The sequence below is a fragment of the Manacus candei genome, unplaced genomic scaffold (genome assembly GCF_025592945.1).
Source record: "Manacus candei isolate 608988 ecotype Guabito, Panama unplaced genomic scaffold, ASM2559294v1 h1tg000015l, whole genome shotgun sequence".
Classification (NCBI taxonomy): domain Eukaryota; kingdom Metazoa; phylum Chordata; class Aves; order Passeriformes; family Pipridae; genus Manacus; species Manacus candei.
Window position 1 is genome coordinate 19,499,781 of NW_026138063.1, and position 18,733 is coordinate 19,518,513.

General features: G+C 42.7%; 1 protein-coding gene across 4 annotated transcripts in view; it reads left to right on the forward strand.

Annotated features, from left to right (window-relative positions):
• Nucleotides 1-18,733, forward strand: part of SPSB4 (splA/ryanodine receptor domain and SOCS box containing 4) — a 161,421-nt gene that overhangs the window by 71,834 nt on the left and 70,854 nt on the right. The window contains exon 1 of one of the 4 annotated variants that reach the window (XM_051782243.1): nucleotides 5,965-6,090. The exons of the other annotated variants lie outside the window; for them this stretch is intronic. The gene's annotated coding sequence lies outside the window, so the exon portion shown is untranslated. Of the gene's footprint in view, nucleotides 1-5,964; nucleotides 6,091-18,733 lie in introns of those variants that run through there. 4 annotated transcript variants of the gene reach the window in all.

Genomic DNA, 18,733 nt, shown 5'->3' on the forward strand with positions numbered 1-18,733 from the left:
AAAACCTATAAAATAAAGGATAAAACTAAGGTGAATGTTTGGAATGTGCTGAGTAACAGCAGTAATGTATTTTTATTGGGAGGATGTGAATAAATCTGTCTTTGATACAGCTTCCAAAACTTTTGGAAAATGCAGAATTTCTCTTCCAGAAGTAAAGCAGAATGCAGGATAAATTCTGGCTTTTCAAAGAGAACGATCTTTTTTTGGACCTACCTCTTCCTTTGTCTGATAGTTACATTTTGGAATCTTATGTAAGTTACCCACCAAGCATTTTAGGAAAGCAGTTTTGAAACAAAAGCAGTCTTTTTCAGTTAAAACATTTCTGGGTGCTATGTATGAGAAATATATTATTATTACTGACATTTCCAGAAATACATAGTGGAGAAGTCTGGGTGACAGACCCACTCGTGTTAGCTCATGACAGGATTTGAAAGAACAGCTAATGTGCTGTGGTTTTACACACTCAAATTGCCTGTGGTCCGAACTATGAACCTCTTGGCTTTCCACAAGTAATTATTTTGGGATGTATTCACATTAAAAGAAAAAGATAGGAGAATGCAGTCACCTCTTGCTAACTATAGAGTCAAACCTTTTCCCACAGGAGGCCACAAAGACCTATTCTCTCACAGTCCCAATGAACAAGTACCAATATTAGCAGAAACAGCAGTAACATCTAATCTGAATTTCCTTCACATGCGTTGCAGCTGAGCTGACCAAATGATCTGGGGGATTGGGTCAGTCATGATTTAGTCTAAACCAAGCTGAGATGGTATTGATGCATCAAAGAGACTTAAGTGAGCTAATGAGGATCCACTTGCACCCCAAACTCATTGTGTCACTGTCCTTTTGCAAAACATTATGGACAGCATCAGCAATCTTGTGTACTGACTTGGTTTGAGGTGTTCCTGTAATAGCCATCATCCCAGACTCTATATCCATCTCTTTCAACTGGAAAATTTGTGTTTGAAATTTACCTTCCTATAGTTGCATGGGATTGTTGCAACATACTCCAGGCAGTGCAGGGTAGTAATACCACTTGAAAATTAAAGCCACTGCTACAGATGATTACAATCATTACTGGAGTTCAAAGTGGAGACCACAGACTCTCATGATGTCAACCAGCCACCAGTCAGGTTCTGATGGGGTTTGTGGCATTGTAATGACTAAAAGGCTCTAATATAGTTTTGAAGCAAGTTCTGAGAAAACTCCTGTATGTCCTGGACTGCAGCAGCCAGTAGAGGTACAGACCCTCTGGGCTTCCCAAACAGGAACTGCCTCCTCAGAGATCAGTCTCAGACAGAGGTTTCTGTTTGTGTTGCAATTTAACCACTGGCATTTGTCCTTTAGGTTGTGCAGAACCTTAAATAAGTAAGCAGAATGAGTTTTGGATTGTTTTTAGTACAGTAATAACTTTTGCCATTGTTTGTGAATTGATTATGTTGCATCTTCTGAGATGTCCCTTCCTTGTTTGCTACTGGCACAGGCCAAAGAGTCATTACAGTGTTAAAGAAAAAACTCTTCCCTAAAAACCTTGGACTGTCTTGTTTCTCTGTTGGTGGAAACTTACAGTTGGTCTATGTCCCACTAAATTTTGCATGAGGGAATGACTTGAATACCAGCTCCACAGAGCAATCAGCTACTTTAGATAGTCCTTGAGACCATGAGCTCTGATGAAGATAACACTGAGGAAAAGGAAAGGGAACTCGAGCTGCTTTCTTCTTACCTGAGAGCATTGTGTTTGTGTAGTCTGATTTTTTCCCCCCTTATCTGATGTGTTTGGGGAAGAGACTTGACTGTGTTGTAGGACATGAAGCACATACTAAGCTTCGGAAATACATCTGAGGCTGTGAATAGCTCTGGTTTTGGATAGGTGGACTTTTGACATTTTAAAATAGGCTGCTTTTGCATTCTTAAGTATTTCTGAATGTCATCCTTGTTTCTCAAATGGGGTATGCAGGATCTTTATCCTCTGTTTGGAATCTTTGAACTAATGAAACATTTATGCAAGTGCTGACTTCCTAATCTCTGTGGGGTTTTGTCACTGTGGTTTTAGGGGGATGAACTCCAAGAAGGTAAATTCTAACCTCTGCTCAACGGCCTATGGAAGCACATCTCAGTCTCAGTAGCAAGTTGTCAGTTCATTAGGAGATGCACGTACTCTAGGTTCCTGATTAATGGTTTTGGAAGGCTCCAAGGAGTGGTAAAGTCCAAATTCATGGCTTCTGGTGTATGGCCAGGTCAGAATGAAAAGTTTTAAAAGGCATGTGCTTCTGTGTTTCTCTGGATACTTTCATACAAATGTCCAGCATTCATGGAAGCAGAGATTTAGGACTGGAATACTCTTAAGGTTTAAACATCTTGAGTGGGAATTTTGTGGACTTTGGACAACTATAGCTAAGGTCACATATTTTCCTGTGGATATTTAAAATATCCAAACTATGTAAAATATCCAAATATCTAAAACAAAGATTTTCATCATAATTCTCAGTGTTGGCTCCCCTGTAGGCATGATGACTTTAGTATTGCTGTACCTAAGAGGTCTGTTAGAAATAATATGGGTCCCTTAGGCACGATAAATGGAAAATATGATACAATGGAGCATAGTTCTTTACAATAGATAAACCTCAGTTGAATATTTGTGCTGTCTTACGGACTTGAAGGTGGGCTTTGTCCATACTGTCCATTCAGCTGATAACCTTTTCTTTGTGGCCTTGCTCAACTCTCCCCTCTACTTTTACCTGGAACTTGCACAAAAAGATTTAGTTGATCTAAATCAACTTTCTTTTTCCTCATCTTTTTTTCTCAGCTGCACTTACTGTTTCATGGACAGCAGTGAACAGCTTTTACTCTCAACTGTCTGCCCAGCAATTCCAAGGTGATTGGAGAGGCAGAAGATTTCTCACCTGCCCCTCACCACCTAACCATGGTGTTTCCCAGTCAAGTACAATGTATATTATTCTTAAGATTTCCTTTCGGACTGTGATTTTTATTTTGTGAGGTAATTTCAAACCAGTGGAAGACTTCAGAGAATCTGAGTAATGCACAATGCTTATGATACAGCCTGGGTTCTGCCACCTGTGATGTGCAGTTCCAGAAACTACCAAATGGTCCATTTTGTTGGTTTTGCGTTACAGAGTTTATCTTTAAAGGTTCATAATGTTACACAAACATGCACCTCTTCCTCTCCTCCCCAGGTCTTGTGTGAGATCAGCTCAAAAGAACTGGCTGTATCTGTACCATGCTCAAAGTCTGTTTCAAAATTGTGTTAATATTTTAAAATGTGATTGTTTCCTACTCTTTTATGTTCTCATCTATATACAAATAGCATGTTGTAGCCCTCATTAATCAAAATGACACTTTCTACACCCTCAAGTGTTTTCACATTTGCACATGAAGTGTGTTCCCAAAACTCTGTGCTCCCTGATTGATCTCCGCTTTGTGCACTTTTCAGACCTATGTGTCTAAAGCTGGCTGAAAAGATACAAAAGTTGACTTCCAATGTGATTTCTTTAATCTTCTTTTGTAGAATTAGTATTACAAACCATGTAGAAGGTCTTTCCAAGTTTGCTTTTTGCATCAAGCTTGGCACAGGCACGAAGGACCACATCGCATCTTACGCTGGGAAACACACTGCTTGCTGCCAAAAGAAGTGTTAGGAGACTCTGCTGTTTTGGGAAAGTGTGTAAGAGAAATAAGGCTGTTAAAAACCGAGGAAAAGAAAGCAAAACATCCTCCAAGGCACAGACTTGGCCCACTGACTCTGTTCAGACATTGCTCATTCTAGGGCTCCTCTCCCCAGGGAGTGCCATGGAATAGATATTAGCTGCTGCTCACATGCAAGAAGAGGATTTAAATTCAGTAACTTGTCTGCTAGCAAGAGCACAGACGACTACTCATGTCAAGACTTCCATGTATGTGTATATATAAACCAGACAAAGACTGCCTGAGGGAATGGGAAGCAGTAGAAAGCCTTTTCTAGGCTAAAGAACTGTTGAGCATATAGAAAACTCCCATTCATCCTTTGTTTTCTATCTACTGTACATCCCAAATGGCTGTGTACGCAGGGCCTGGAGAGGAGTTGGAGTTTAGTGCTCTCTTCTAAAATATATTATAAGGGTTCAGGAGTGTCTGACCCCCAGAGGCACCTCTAGGTCTCCACAGAAGGGGCGCTGCCATTATCTGACACTGTGCCTACATGGCATGTGTGAAACACACAGCCGGTTTTACTGCAGCTCGTACTGAGGATTTCTTGACTGAAGACTCTCAAAGAATTTGCAGAATTTCCTCTCTATTTTTTTATGGTCTAAGCACGGGTATTTCTCTTGTCTGGCTCAGTTCTTTGCTAAAAGTCTGTCTGCAGACTTTAGTAAAAGAAATAAAAATAATGTAGAAATAGGTATCACCGTGAAAGCGCAGGGGAGGAAAACTTTGCCCTCTCCATGTCCAGAAGCATAATGCATAGGTAGAAGAGAATTTGAGGAAAACTACTTACTAATGTAAGTTCTTCACCTCTCTAAGTTTTTATTGTCTTGTCCTGGAAGAGACAGTTATTTTATGTCAGCTTTATGGACTGGTCTAAGGTCTCTAAGAGTGGATAATCTAGTTTTTGGGGTAGGAATTTTGTAATGTGACGAGTAGCGGCATCTGACATTTCTTGCCTTGAGCATGGACCCAAGTGCTGTACGTGTGAGAGGGAAAACACAACATCTGTATGAACCTAGGCTGGTGTTCCCAAAGGGAGAGGGGGAGGTTGGTTTAGGGCCAGAGCTTATTAGGGTTAGAAACCCCTGATTTTTAGGTTGTTATTTACTGATATTAATGAGCAGTGATGGAAGTGTTCACTTTTTGACTGTTCTGTAACCTGCACCGGTTTGACAGGACTTGCCTTGCTGTAGCCTTGTAGAAGACTTGAAGCTCATCTAGAAGCGTGGGGTTGGTTTTGGCATTGAAAAGTGTAATTAGAGTTTCACCTGCATGTACGTGGCTTACAAAGACCAGTAATGCAATCCTCTCCTCTCCCCCTGCAAGCCCCCAAGAACGTGTGTGCTTAGTTCTCATGTCAGTGCCCGATGCGCGGCACTAAGCCCGTGTGCCATCCCTGCCCGGCTCCCGCTCGGCTCTCCCTCGCAGACTATGAGACGCCAGCAGGGACTCGCTAGAAGGACTTCGGGCATTTCATTTGCCCGTCGCTTCCCCGGCAGAGCGGCACGCTGGAAGCCGCTGCTGTGCCTTCCTGGAGGTGCGAAGCCGCCGCTCGGTCCGCCCCGGCGACGATGCGGGCAGGGATGGTGCGAGCAGGGATGGTGCGGGCAGGGATGGTGCGGGCAGTAGGCGATGAGGCGCTGCTAAGAAAGTTTGCCGGTGTCCGAGGGCGAGTTTCACGCGCGAGCAGCGGCGGGGGCAGCCGGGGGCTGCCGGGGGCGCCCGGCCCGGCCGCGCTGCGGGAGCGGGCGGGCGCTGTCGGGCTGCGCTCCGCGGGTGCCGGAGCTGCCGGAGCTGCCGCCGCGTCCGCGAGGGCCGGGCCGGACCGGGCTGGGGCGGGGGCGAAGGGGCGTCGCCATCTGCTGTTAATTCCCCGGTCATTGGATTAGTAACCCGCGGTGATGAGATCAGCGGGATCGGCTTTCGCGAGGGGGCTCGGCGCTCGCCGCGCTGCCCAGCTGCGCCGGCTCTCGCATGAGGCGGCGGCGGGCGGCCCAGGGGGAGGCAGCGCGCACAAAGCCCGGTAGCCGCCGCAGGCCGCCGCCCCCGGGCTCCGGGCGGGGCTCCCGGGCGGCCCGGCCGAGCCGAGCGCAGCCCAGCCGAGCCCAGCCGAGCCCCGCAGCCCCCCGGGCGCGGTCCGGGCCGCGGCGCCTCCCGGCTCCTCCCGGCTCCTCCCGCCTCCCTCCCCGGGGCAGCGGCTCGTCCCGGCGCCCGCGGGAAGGCGGCGGCTGGATCAGCCTCTCCCGGGCGCGGGGCACACGCGCTCCGGCGGGCGGGGAGACGGGGGGCTCCCGAGTTTGTTTACTTGGGATCCGCGCCTCTTTTCCCCGGGATTCCCTTTTCTGCCGGCGTAGCGGATCGGCGGCGGTGCTGTGCCGGGGGTTTATGGTAAGTTTGCGGTGGGTGAATTCTTCAGTTCGTGGGAATTCTGTGTTTTGTTGGACCGTGTGTGGAGACGCGTTTGTGGTTTGTTTTTTTTTAAAAAAAACATTGCTAGTTTTCAAGCTGGTGTGTAGAGAAATACACTTGTGCACCGTTTTCTGGTTTATAACGAAATGGTTTACAGTAGAAATTAGTTTCCTGAGCTACATATTAGAATTCTTTCTAGATGTTGAATGACTAGAGATTTACGTTTCTTGTGAGCTGAATTAATCTAACTTCGCGCTGGCGAAAGCAAAACCTCTTGCCTAACGATTGCCACAAGCTAATGTTTTACAGTGGTTACTTGATGCTTTTTCAGGCAGTAAAAATCAGACCTCAGTTCAACTTAGACGGATCTGAAATACTAAATTGTCCTCTCTGTACGAGTAAGAGGCAAGCTGAACCTTTGTCAAGACAAGCCTGAATTTGTATGCGAGACTTGTGTTTCAACAAAGGGAGGTATTGACTGAATTTGCCCTCATGTTAGTTGTGAGAACTCGGAGCCAGGCGGTGGGGTTTGCTGTCTCTGGTGGGAAGCTGTTCCTGCAGAACCACCAAGGGCAGGGGAGCTGAACGCTGTGCCCTCGCAGCCTCATTCATTCCTGGAGAGGCTTCGGCGTTGATGTGGCAGCGTCCGTGCTGGCAGCGGATCATATTTATTTCTTTGTGCCCAGGACTTAGAGTGTAGACTGCTACAGGGTGGGAAATGTCCTATATAGAGAGATGGCCAGCTACCACTTCAGCCGCTGGTTTGATGTAGACTACAGCCCTTCGGTGTTTAAGTCATACCTGCTATTTTCACAGTCCTCTGTTTGCCTTCCGGTGACAGAAGCAATCCCTGATAAGGTATCTCCATGTTGCAAAAGAGCTTATCAGGAGAAAAAATAGCCCCATAGAGTTACTCTTGATGCTTATGGCTGAAACTGGCCTGTCTCGTGCAGGGTATCTCGAAGGATGCTACATTTTTAATGTTGTTTCTGTAACTAAAGGAGCCCGTCAGGGACGTGAATATCAAATTGCTGTGAGATTATTTGGTGCTGCTGACAGAGAAATGCCAGATACCCTATGTTCTCTTAACAACAAGCGGAAGTTTTATAACTGGCCTTAGTCATGTAAGTCTGGTTTCCTTGGTAGCTAATGTGCCTCAGTGTCTTGCTGCTGACTCTGGATGTCCTTGGATGACCGTCCTGTGCCTCAGTGTCCCTGCCAGGGCTGAAGGGAGGCCCGGTACTTCTCTGCATCACAAGGATGATAAAACTTCACAGTTCTGTGCCTTGCTGAGGCCCTCATGTGGGTGTTGCTCTGGAAGTACATACTGGTGCTGGTAGGCTCGGAGAGCCCTGTGTTCACACCCATGCCATCCTGCCAGTGTGTTTGTCTTTGCAAATGTCTCTGCAGCCAGATTTGAAACACCGGGTTTCCTGCTCAACAGGCTTTGGGGCTCGGGAATAACAAAGCAGTGCCACCTTTTTGCCAGGAACTTTTCAGAGTTGTGAGATTTTTTTTTTCTTTTTATTAATAGAGGCATGAAAACCTGCAGGAGAATTAATAATCAGATATCTTGTTTCTTGAAACAACCAGAATTTCGGATTTTTGGTTTGACCAAATTACAGTCATCTTTATGAGTCGTGTTTGTGCAGCATAGGAATTCCTGAACGATGGGCCATCTCTCCGGTGACTCCACAAGCAGCAGCTCATTAACTTGTCAGGCTTCATTGTTGCTGTGTAAACTCCCGTAATGGATTTTCCATGTACCAAGAAAAATTCAAGGAAGCTATTCTTGTCTCATTTTCCTTCACAATCACTGTTTGCTCCTCTTCTGTGTATAAGACACTGACCTCTTATTGGGGGGAAGGAAGATAATTTTCATAGTGGCACTTGATGCCATATTACAGGACTCGTCTGATGGTTACTTTGAGTTGGCTTCTTTTAATTGAGACAGCTGGAGAGTTTTCCTTTGAGGAGCTGTTTTGCCTACACATTTGAAACACAATGAGAGCAATTGAGGAAGAAGGCATTGCATGGTTTTCTGAGATGTTAATTGTTAAAACTACTTGGCTATACTGAAGAGCAATGTCATGCTAGATACTCAACTGTCCCATCCCCATAATTCTGCAAGTCCAAGAAGTGGCGGGTAGAAAGAGGGATGCCTTTACCAGATTCAAGGTCTGTAAGCCAGCTGTGTTTTAGCTGTCTGCTCTCTTTAGCCTCCTTGGCTGCTCACTGACACCCTCTACTCGATTCTTTTTGTGCTGGGGCAACATCACTTCAGTGCAAATTTGAGGCCCTCAAAGTGGTAAATCCCAGGCTGGTAAATCTCAGGTTGAATAATGGTAATGCAGAGTGTCCTTGATACTCTCTTCTATTTCCACCATCAGTTAGCGAGGATAAATGCACTCTTCTTAATAGAATATCCGTGTAAAGGAAACCTAGATGTGTCTTCTTCTTAGCAATCCTCCTAGGGTGGAGGGTGGACGTAAATATTGCTGGACTCGATAAATCCTGAAGACCAAAATGAGACTGATGACAGAGAGGAGTGGAGGCTGGTGCCTACCTTCCTGGTGCCATCCAGGGAGCAAACCTGGACTTGTGGCTCCAGTGATGAAGGGCTCCATGCTGGCAAAACTCTGTTTAGATGGACACAGTGAACTTGGTGTAGTCTCCCTGAGCTCTGTCAATGAGTGTGCAACTGGAGGCTAGTGGAGATACACACATGTTGTCCTGGCAATTTAAGCTATTTATTAAGCCAGTATAGATCCATTTCCTGTGATGAAGAAATTGCTTAAACCTGCCCACTGAACAGCTAACCAGTTTTGGAAGTTGAAACTCTATGTAAAGTTGCTCTGTGTAGCTAAATATTTGCTAATAATTCTAGAAGTTATTGTTGTTGGACTTACTGTTTGAAAATAAACATGTGCTGTGGGTTGAAACTTGCCAGACCAGATAGCTACCTCGCCCACACTTATTTTTCATGGCGTTGTGTACATGGTAGTGAATCTGCGTCACTCCCTGCAGCACACACAGCCTTCAGGCCTGACTTTAAGCTGTCTTTGTAACGTGTAACTCTGTTAGCTGGCATGCATTTGTGCTGTGGGATAAGATGTTAATGCATCACGTGCTTCCTGGAAGAGCAGTTCATGTCTTCAGACTTCTTTAACTTCAGTCGACTTATGCTCAGGTTGTTTGTGGGGGTTGGTTGTTTGGAGCATTTTGCTTACTTGCTCTGAAAAGGTGCATTTGCATCATTAATACTGGTGCTAGACTGCAAATACACTAGGGAGTGCTCCTCCAAAAGGGCTGAATACGGAGTTTACTGATAAGTTTCTCAAAAAACAACAGTTGTTTGTTATTTTGTTACAGTGTCCAAGCTAGTGTTGCTTGAAGACAGCAGTGCAGTGTGCTTGACCTGGGCTCTCTCAAGGGTTAAAGTATTTGAAGTGGTGGGTACTGTCTGAATCCCATTTTCAGGTGACATCTGGAATGATGTCAGGAAATGCCTCTCCTTTGCCTCAGCTGCTTGTACAGCTCCACAGCCCACAGTCCTTCAGATGGATGGTGACAAAATTAGATTGGGGGGGGGGGGGGGATGTGTTTGGAAAACTGACAGTATAATCGGTAGCATTCACAACCTATCAAGGAAAAATCCTTGCCCTGAAGAGATTTAATGTGAAAGCAAAGCTTAAAGAGAACAGTGTGCCCCAGTAGCCTTGGTGGCAGTGTGGAAAAATGCATCAAAGAGGAGAGCAAGAAAATGTGGCTTATGTTTTGGGAGCCGTGCTGATTGAGAGAGCAGGGCTCACAGGGTACCACGACTTTGGGTTAAGAACTGCAGTTGCAATTTGACTGTCAATAATTGATTAAAGCTTGATGGCTCTATTTTGTCTACCTCCGTTCTGTTAGAGGGCGCCTGCCCATCAGGAGTACTGTGTAGAGCTCATTGCTTCCCTTCCTTTGGCTTCTTTTCCACTAATAGGTACTAACCTATTGAAATGTACATGTATGTGAATTTATATTTTTTGGGGGGTGTCTTTTTTAAGTGGATGTCACTTTTGCCTCAGAAGCCAATGTGGTGCAGCACCTAATTTCTGTAGCAATTGAAATGCAGAATGATTTGCTGTGGTTTGGCCATGGCAATGAAGGACACATGGTTTCCTTCTTTAAGGAAGAAGAGGTGAGGTGCCTGGGCTAAAACACAGGTGTTCTGTGACCTAAATCTGTTCATACTGAAGCCATTTGAACTTAGACCAACGCTGAGCAGTATTCTCTATAATTCTTTGCTTCTCTATGCTTATTTCGTGTATCTTTGGATTGAACATCATGGGGTAATCCTGCTCATGGCTGGTGTCAGATGACAGGTTTTATTGTGTTGCACTGCAGAGTGTGGGTGACTTAGCAACTTTATCTTGGAGGATTTGTCAGGGGCTGAAGCGACAAGTAAGCTTTGGTGTGCAGCACGAAGCTCAGCAATGTATGAGATCTGTCTTGGAGCTGATTGCAAGCTAATGCTTTCAGAGCCATACAGCAGACTCCTTAGTTGAGTTTGCTCTCTTCATTTAAAGACACACTTCCAAAAGCTTGTTCTTACACTGCCTTTCTCACTCTACCCTTTTGCCAAAGTCTGGTGTGCACTTTTCTGCTCTTGTGCCTTTCTGTGGTAACAACTCCTGAAGAAGATTTTGCAAAGAGATTTTGAGAGAGAAGAAAGATTTGGTCATATTTACACTGTCTTGTCAGAAGAGTGAGGATTTCCCTCCTACAGAAACAGGTCCATGCTTTGGGACCTAACCATGGTCTGGATTGCAGTTCAGCTCCTGAAACCTCCCCTTCCTGGGATGGGGAGCTGCTGAGTGAGCTTCTTGTGAAGTGGCTGGACATCCTGGGATTCCTTTTGTCTGCAGGCAGCAGAAGGGACTGTTGGCTGCTGACTTTGCTGTTGTATTTCTTCAGCGTTTTTTCTGCTGGATACCTGAATATGGCCCAGCTCTGTGTAAGAGGGGAAAGTGAGGCCCATACCTAGAGACCATTCAAGCTCTCTCTACACCTGGTAGCAGCAGCAACAGCCTCATGTAGCCTTGGTTGGAAAAGGTGTCTCTTGAATGTTTCTTGAATGTTTAAAAATCAACCTGCTTAGAATTGCTTTTTCATGTGAGAGCACTTGCATGGCTTTAGACATGGACAAAAGTGAGATTTTTCAAATCTGATGAAAGGCTTAGGTACTCAGTTGTCATTTAATTTTAACTACTTTTCCTCCATCTCTTCTTCAAATGAATGCAGAAACAAATTGCCTCTAGTAAAAGGATAGATTTTTTTTTTTCATTACATGCTGGAGGTCATAATTTTAAAAGAAAGCCTTGTTGCATAAAGTATTTACATCACAGCTACATTTTATACTGAGAATGGGCTGTCCACAGAAATGGCTAAATGCGGATTGTAGGCACAGTCATGATCTGTGTACTGGGTTTTTTGTTTTTCTCTAAGAATATTCTAACAAATAGTTTTGTAAGGGAAAGATGAAAATGACTTGAAAGAAAGTTGGCTGCTGTCTTTGAAAAGTGAACTAATTCTCCAAAATCTTGAGCTTATTTCCTAATGATAGAAGCCACACAAAATTAAACAATAAATGCACTATGTTGTCAACAAGGACTGTGTTACTTGACAGGAGAGAAAATGCCATGACAGTCAAATTTTTGTATAGCCAAGGAAATAGTTGGTTTTAGTGGTAAATAAAGGGAATTTTGAACATTGAGCTTTAAATATTTTCTAAGTTACTAGCAAAATTATAAAAGGTTTCTTGTTTTGAGAATTACTTTAAAGGTAGTTTGGACACACAGAGTAATCTGGGAGCCAGTACTGGTACTTTTGAAACTTTGTTTTCCAGATTAAATGTTTTAGACTCCATTTCTAAAATAAGCTCTGCTCTGTTCCTCACCAAAGGTTGTCATGTGCTTTTGACTGCAGAACTGTAGTGTTATGAAGTGAATAGTTGCTTTAAAATAAAGTTTAATTTGTTTGTACTTATTTTCCCTGCTCAGTGATGTCATTGCATTTAATTCTGTAGTATGTCCTGTGTTTGATTTAATTTCTGTGAATTGTTGGCTCAAGTTATAAATGATCCTAAAATTCAGTATAGCTGAAGTGGGGATTTATGAGTTAAAATTGGAGCCTGGTCCTTATGGCATTGTTTGTGTTATTTTCTGGCTGAGACGCTTGGTTGAGGTTAAAAAAACCCTCATTAAAATTAAATTTTAACGACTCCATTTGTTTGGTTATCTTGAAAGTTTATCCTAATTTAACTTGTAAAGGTGTACTTGCAGATATTTTAGTCTGATTTGTGTAACATATTTGCATGGGGAATTGAGTATCTGTTCCTTGTGGCTTATCACTACTCTACTTGGATTTACATTGAGGATCTCAGTAAGTGATATGAGCTCATGCTGAACTCTTTCAAAGACTGAGAATATTTTGAGGCTCCAGCTAATTCACTTGGGCAGGGCCATTATTTCATCCTTTGCCCAGGAAAGAAGGAGCCAGCAGTGAGTGCACCTCTGGGCAGGTGTTAAACCTGAGACTATTGAGAAATTAAATTCTGACCTTTGATGTTTTCATCCCGTGCTTGTGGAGTGCAGGTGGTTATTTTGGGGGTCTGACCCCACAAGGAGGTTTAGGTGCATTATGTCATCGTTCTTTCAAAAACTGTGATGCAGCATAAAGAAGTCAAAATACTCTTTTCCTTGTTGCTGTTGAAAACTGTTGTCAGGCATTTCAGAGATGACAGAAGTTGTTTGAAGTAAAGACGATGACACATCAAAGTGTATAAAAGACAGGAACATTGCCACCCTGACCTCGTTTTGACTGCGTTGCTGCACATTAGTGTTAAATCTGGTTTGTGCCAGCACCTGACTGTCCCTGCATTTCAGTACCATCAGTCTCTGATGCTGTTAACATCTGGGTAATTCTGTGATATTCTCGCTTCTAATTCAGAGTGTACCGATCATTCACTAAATATTTATACAGTCCTTTGGTTTTGATGTTTTAGGAGAAAAAGGGTGGGATTTCTATTATCTCTTGTAATCAAAGGCAAATAATGCATTGAAGCTTTTTGATCATTTAAAATATTATAACATAAAATAAAGGAATGCCTTTGTACTTTGGTCAGTGCTGATGTAACTGTTTCCAGTAGTCTAGAAAACCTTACACACAGTTCATTGATGGCTTGTTTAGACTAAGATGCAGTGTTGTAAGTGTAATGATTGTCTACCAAAGATGCAAGAATGTGCTCAGGAAGGATTTGCTACAACTTGTATGGTGTCTTATCCTTTGAGGTTTAAATAGAACAAGATATATTAAACAAGCATGAGCATGAGACCTGGAATATGTACTTGTTGTTTTTAAGTTTTGGTGTTCATTTTAATGGTATTTGAAGCAAAATGTGTGGGTGGAGAGATGGAAGAGAGGCTCGCCTGTGAGATTTCTCCCTTGATAGCCATGTATTGGAGTGTGGATGTAGCAGGAACAGGGAAAGAGGGGAATGTTCAGCAGCGTGAGTTCTTGAGGGTGCACCTGGAGAAAAGGTGATTAATTTGCCAAAGGGACTAAGCCTAAATATTTGTCAGGATTTAAAAATGAAACAGGGAGTGAAAATAGACCTCATAGGCAGGGTGCACCTGTCAGAAACTGTCAGAGTTGCTGCAAGATCCTTCTGTGATGCTCAAACGCCTGTGAGGAGTCGGCGCTGACGTGGTAACATTCCTTCCTTCACCTCAGTAAGCTGCAGTTGGGATGGGAGAAAGTGCACGAGGCTGCTGCCTTGAATTCATGTGGTCTTTTGATTTACAATTACTTCTTTTGTTTCAGTGAACCACCTCCAGCATTGATAATTGGCTTGTATTTCCTGCTCTTAGACCCTGTAACAAGAATTAACAGCTCATTTTTACTCAAATACACCTCTTTCTAGCAATGCTGAATAATGGTGCAAGGGGAGAAAAAATCCATATGTGCTAGGTCATCACAGTTTGACTGCTGGAAAAAGACACCAAAGGGAAATTCAAGCTGAAATGTATCGATACTCCAGGGACATGAGAGCAACTGATGAGAGTTCACTTTTACTGCTGTACTCCACCCACATCCCGCTAATAGAGGACATGGGAGCAGGAAGTCTTCATGAATGCAGAAGCCAACCCTCTCCCTTTACTCTCTTTATTTTTAGACTTTATGTATTCCCTGTGGTAAAACACTTAGGAACTTGGGGGAGTTATGCCCAAGGCTGGGTAGAAATGTGACTTAGCAGCAACTGCTGCTCGGTGTGCAGTCACTCAGGAGATGAGCAGAGACTATTTCTCTCACCCTGTAGCTGGAGGTTGGTTTACTGTTGGTGTAACATAATTCCAGTGTGTGGAGTTCTGACATCATGTTTGCTTCAGCAGATGGATGGAGATAATGAATTAATGCAGAGATGGTTTTCTTTTTGTTTTGACTGTTGGAAGAAGTGGGAAAATCACTGGCTAAAGCTGGCATCTAAATTTAGACATCTGAATTAACAATGTAGGAAGCAGTAGCATGGCAAGCAGCTCAGTTCTTCTGGAGTACTGCTGGTTGGCAGTATGGGCACTTTGGGCAGGCATCTGAACTGTGCAGAGCAGGCATCTTTTACACCTCTGGTGAAAAATGTGTGTGGGATGCTTCCTCTGGATAATCTTTAGGCCAAGGCCGAACTGTCAGTTTAATATAACTTTCCTCAGAGTTCCCAGTGAAGTGGTCTTCACAAGGAATTTTTTGCGTGTAATTGTTTTTGGTCTGAATATTTGTATATAGTTGGTTTTGCTTCCACAGCTGTTCTGTGCTTGGTTTCCACAGTGGTAAGAAATGTGGTATGCTCAAATCAAAGCTGAGCGTGATAGTCTGTTGTAGAAATATGATTGTAAGGGAAAATTCAAGCAGTTACTTTATTACAGCAAAGATGTGTGGGTTGATGGTCTAGCTGGAATTCAATTTGTGTGTTTAGGTCTCGTGGTACAAGAAGAAATTTTATTACATGTAATAATTAGCTTTTGAAATAAAGGGGATTATCTTTCATTTTAATCACTCTGCCTTAATGGAAGGGAAGAAAATCATTGTTTTTTAATAAGGGTCCCAACTCCGTTCTCAGTGTTTTTTATAATGACATTTTAATTGAATTTTATATTTATGGGACTGATACTTAAAACTTGTCATTCTCGTGGGTTCTTGCCTGTTTCCCCACTGTTTATTAATCAGCTGTATTTTAAAGAGTGTAAGCTTCTGTCCTGCTTGTCTTGCCAAACAAAAATTCCATAGACAATTCTTTGTGAAGAGAATTATTATTTCTACTGGTAATCTTTAACGTGCGACTCTAATATTCAGCTACATTTCTCTCGTTAACACGAAGCATTACGTGTACGCTTCATATTCAGTATGCGAACAGCTTGTAAATAAATTACAAAAGTAGGTTTAAATTTCATGCCTGTGCTTAGGAAAACTAATGGATGGTAATCAGTGTAATGGCTGATGATAGATTGTGCTGTGCCAGCAGGGGATCTGGCGCCCAGAAAAAGTAACACCAGATCAGGAATGGCTAGAGACTGGTTGGTGAATGTGTTCTTCTCCAGATGCTTTTTTAATGCCTTCAATTAACTTGATTAAGCAGCTTAGCTTAAGTAAGCAGAATTTGTGACTTGGAAGTTCTCCCATGTAGTATTTTCCCATTGCCTTAGGAATTAATTCCTTCAGTACTGTGTCCCTGTAAAGCAGGCAGCCTTGGTTGCTCCTGTGTCTTGCACAGACATGAGGTGCTGTATGCTTAGTATGAGAGGCACACACAGGGGTGGTTTTTTTCCTCTCTGCAATTGGTTCTTGGCAGAAGTCATAAATCACAGTGATTTCTACACAGTGCAATTGAATGGAGCCTGACTACCTTATTTTTTATTGGTATTGAGAGTTCCCCCCTGCTTAGATCACTCTGAATCCTTTGTCAGCAGAGCAGAACATGCCCTCTCAGCTTCTGAGCCTGGTTTTGTAGTGCAGGGTCAGCTCTGAATGCCATCCTCTGGTACCTGAGCTGGGTAGCTGAAGTATCTATGTAGGGCTTGGCCAGAACAGTGACTGGGGGACTTTTGGGCCTGGGATTCTTTGGTCAGGAGTACCCTGTGCCATGTTCCCATTATAGCTCTTTAAGGTGCATTGTCTTGTTGCTGTTAGGGGTCTGTGTTGGCTGCAGCTGTGGCACAGTTCACCAAAGACTTTCCCTCCAAATTCTCACCAGTCAAGTGGCTGCTCTTGTATTCTTCTGACCAACGTTTTAAGGTAGTGGTTCCCAAGCAAGGGAATTGTTCTTAGGGACCACTTTGGAATATAATTAAATGTCCTAATTGTACCAGCAGTGTCCTTATGAGGTAACCTGGTGCATTCTCTTTCCTACCCAAAGGTTTTATCTTTGCAGCATGTGTCTCACACATATTGTCATTAAATCCATGCAGTAGCTTCAGAAATTGGGATCTGTGTTTGTGTTTTGTGTTTTTATCCTTAAGAGAATTTCAGTGAGGAGCCTGACACTACATCTACCTTTTCTGCTCCCCTTGATTAACAAAACACACTTTGTTAATCAGACGTGATGATGTGTTTTGATACTTACTTAGTCTAGATTGGGATTAAACCAGGTATCTGCTACCTAATGAAAGGTGAGGGTTGAGTGTGCTTCCATGATCCTTCTCTTTCTAGAAGTGCCACGTGGGGACATAAAAATCTTGAAGTGTGCTAAAAAATGGATAAAATTTTCAGCCACATGTGGCTTCCTAATGTTAAAGAAGCTGACAAAGGGATGTACAGGGAAAGGGGGGGAAGGGATGAAAAATAAAAAGGAGAACTGGAAAGACTGGGATTGTAACAAAAAGCCCTTTGCCATAAATTTGTGATGAAGATGATATGTAGGGCAATTGAATATATTTTTCATTCATTCCTTCACTGTGGAGGAAGATCTCTGTTCATGATGGGGATTATTCAAGTAGTCAGAAGTGTTATTAAACTTCTGGGTTTTAACACTCCATTAAACTTCCATAATGTGTAAATTACTTCCTTCAAACTTGTCTCTATATTTGATCTCTTTACTGTAAACTGTAACAGAGTTCCTGCTAAATATGAAAATGCACAACTGCTCTTGATCCTGTGATTCTAGTAGCAATTTCTGTGTCTGCACAGTGCTTTGGGGAAAAGTGTGTGTCAGTTTGTTTGTTGAAAGAATGGCTGGAATGTAAACCCCCTTGGATTTCTAGTATCTAGATATTATTTTTCTTTATTAATCTGTTGGCCAAAAGGCTTGTTTTTCTCCTCTGAAGCTATTTGTAGTGTTTGTGTAGTATCCCACATGGTTTTACATTCAACATAGTGGTGTGGTTTGTATGTGACTTCCAAGTATTTTCCAGTAGTAAATGATAGTTTGTTTGATAAAGGCAAATTTTCATTTAGGCTCCATCTAACCTTGGTTAGATGTCAAATGGTTCTGAAAGGATCTTTGTATTAGTCCACTTACTTTTAGCCTTCCTGTAGTTTGCTTGAGGATGTGGTAAACAAAACCAAGTCTAACTCTGATGAAGTTGAAAAAAGAATAATTTTCCCAATATTTGCTTGGGTCATATTGAGTGTATCATGGTTTTTATAACTCAATGGGAAAATAACTTCTTTTACTGGATGTAGTCCCTTACTTTTAAAGATACTTATAAATGTTACCTTTATTCTTTATTATGCTGGAAATCAAGGTGATCTATATATCCCAATGCAATCTAGGGTCTTTCTTTTTCCAGAATTAAGAACTCTGAGCATTTTTTAAAATATATATTACACCTGTTGCTGGAGCTTAGCTTGTAATTACTGATGTGCTTTCTCTGTGTGTAAAGTACTGCTGATCCAAATTTAGATGGAGCACATTTTTGTCCAGGGCAAAACAGGGCCCTGCCTGAGCTATTGGAGAATCAGTGTGTGGGAGACTTAGATGTCTTGAAGATTCTTTGCAGTAATATCAAATATGGGGATTTTGTGCAAAGATTAATTGGAACACACTTATTTCAGTGACAGTACACCTAAAGATTATTACTACTATATTTTTATTGCCATCAAACTTGCATCTGGTGCACTTTTCTTCCAAATAACTTTCAATCTTTTTTCCCCCCTTTTCACCCAATACATTAAAGAATGAAGTATAGTTAGTAATTAATTGTTACAAATAAAATGCCGCTTAAAAGAAAACTCCCTGTGGAAGACTGCTTAGCAGGGGGCACTGGAGTAGGAAGTTATTTTGAGAAATACAGACCTTGTGTTTGAGCTTATAGATCACAGTCTGTGTTGAGACTCCTGTAGACAGGCACAAAGCTGATTTATTTTTATCCACACCTCTATTAGGAAGTCTAGTGTGGGCTTTTTAAAGTACTTTCCTGTGGTCAAAAATATCTGGAATTGTTGGCGCTTGTAACAAGAAATATTTTGAGGTTCTGCACTGTTAGGTCAGTTGTAGAGACTCAGAGTAGCAACTTCTTTCACCATGGCTTTTCCTAGTTGGAGGCCCTCTCTGACACCACAAAGTCTGTGATACTTTTTCTCTGTAGAA